This window comes from Orbicella franksi, chromosome 4 (assembly GCF_964199315.1).
Source record: "Orbicella franksi chromosome 4, jaOrbFran1.1, whole genome shotgun sequence".
NCBI classification, from domain to species: domain Eukaryota; kingdom Metazoa; phylum Cnidaria; class Anthozoa; order Scleractinia; family Merulinidae; genus Orbicella; species Orbicella franksi.
Genome location: NC_138148.1, coordinates 5,664,801 through 5,667,300, shown reverse-complemented (window position 1 = coordinate 5,667,300; position 2,500 = coordinate 5,664,801).

The window sequence follows — 2,500 nt, the reverse complement described above, 5'->3', positions numbered from 1 at the left end:
ATTTGAGATTGGAAAGACATTTCTAAGAGCTTTTACACGGCTTTTCCGTATTTTTCAATGGGTTTGGAGCGACCGGGAAAGGTGTTGATCTCAAATAATAAAAAAACTTTTGTATGTGATGGTAGTGATAACGGCGTCGCTTGATTTGGATACGCACCGAATTGTCTACATTGTAATGTACAGTTTTGCTGGCGCGAAAATATAAAAAAGCTGTGACCAGCGGTGTTTAAAATGGAGGACATGGAGGATCCTCCCAATTCTCCATATTGTTTAACTCACGGCTCAACACTTGTCGCCGTTGCAGCAAAACGGTATTTTTTAGAAACCATGTACAGAAATTAAGCTGAACAATATTAAAGAATTCCGTTCTTTGTAGCTGGCATCACTTTCTTCGCAGGAATTGTCGATCGTAGGGTCTTGTGTGAAAAGATTTCGTGGCTCGCAACAGGTTGAAAAATCACCAAATCCCCCTCATTTTAGACCTATTTCTCCCAAGAATAACACGACCGCACAACAGTGTCTTCCACAAGTTTAAATAGTTGGGACCGTTTATAAATGCAGGCTTAGGGTTGGTGTTTCAGAAAATATGTTTAAAATATACTACTGTATATTGACCGTGAAGGAAAACGGTGTGTAAATGGTTTTGTTTCCTGGCGAATAATTTTTATCATGTGTTTTTGCTTTGGCATCAATGGAAGGAACTATGGGAAGGCCAATAAGTGATTTCCACTTTTCTTTGCTGGCCACGATCTCCAAACGGGGAAGCAAAACTGATGATAATGAGGAGTGGATAATGTTTCAGCTATGTACTGATGCAAAAAGTTAGGAAGTGTTCCTTTTGCAGTCAGGAATAAGTAAATGATTTAGGCGAAATTAGGGTTTTAAAAACCAGCTCTCAGCAGGGTATCAATTTCAAAACAAATCTGTCACTGCATAAACTACACACATTAAATCCTCAACTGTGATATATGTCCAACTGAAAACAGACACTTAGATATTCTGTTTGTGTTTACCGCCTGACAACTAGTCAGTGAGAGACTTGCAATCAAAAATAAAGAGACCTTTTTCCCAACATTGAGGGTAGAAAAATATGTCCATTTCTTCAAGCCTCATATAAAAAATTGCAGCAATTTGAGTTTTACTAAATAAATGACTAAATTTTTTTTAGTACTTAAAAAAAATAGTAACTGAGGAAACGTAAACAATAATAGTTATGCATAAAGTTTAAAAGTTTACAATGGATTAGAAAATTTACAATTGTGTTCATCACTTACAAAATAGTGACTAAGCAATGAAATTTTCACTTTTCAAGAACAAGTGGCCAACCTATAATTTCTCCTCACTGTAGTTGTAATACATTTTCAGGTAGACAGGCCAAGTTAAGAAAATCATCATCCAAGGGATACGCTCCATGCCTACATTTTGCTCCTGCTAATTCAGCCGTTGCAAAAATAAAAACATAGCATTTTATATCAGACTCACAGTCAGTAACAATTACTTACAGTTGTATCCAGTAAACTCTACGAGCTGTAATTGTCCCTGCTAGATAAGGCCTCTTGAAGTAAGTGTGCGGTGGCCTAGCTAAAAACCCAAGGTGTAACTGAAATGTGGCTCCTGCAGTTGTCAAACTTTGCGATGGGGATAAATACTATTAGGCTTCTTCAGCCTTAATGGGTTTAAAAAACAGCAAGGGCTAAACATCAGAAGAACTTAGTATAAACCAAGGGAGTAAAATTAATATTCCAATCAGGAGATGAAGACAGAACATGTTGGCAGTCTTCAAACGTCTTCGTAAAACATTATATGGTAAAATCTATTCCGACTGCAACTCAGACTGAAAATACAAACTTTATTGAATTAGCAAAAAATGAAAGCTATTTACTTGCAGTGGGATGAAAACCAGGCTTTGAATTGAAACAAACCTTCAGACAAATAGCGAGTTTGTCAGGTGTAAAGCGGTAATTGTCACCTGATTGTATTTTCATTAGTGCGTCATCTAAACGGGCGGTTTAAATTACTGGAAATCTTTAAATTCTTCTTCTCTTAAATGTCTTGTAGTCAGATGAGAGAAACTATTGCAATTGTTTTGGGATTAACACTTTTGTAATCGACTGGCTTCTAAAATTGGGTTTACATTTAAGACTATCTGAGATCAGTTTCTCTAAATACACTTTTGAGACGAACTGTATAAAACAGGAAAATTGTAAATGAAAACAAGTCACTCTCAGTCAACTGAAGCACTGTGTATATCAAATGAGTTGAACATCGTTGTTTCTCTGTGCCATACCGAATACAAAGATATCCAGTTCTCTAGATAAGTAAGCTACTTTTTTAGTTATCAAGCTGTCATTATATCGATATCCGACAAAATTACTGAGTTATCATCACGGCTATTTAGAATTACTGCTGGAAATACTGCTATTCGTCCAAGATAACGTTTTCACGTTGTTCAATAGTGATGCTGTAACTCAAATGTCGATCAAACAGATGGCAAATGAGC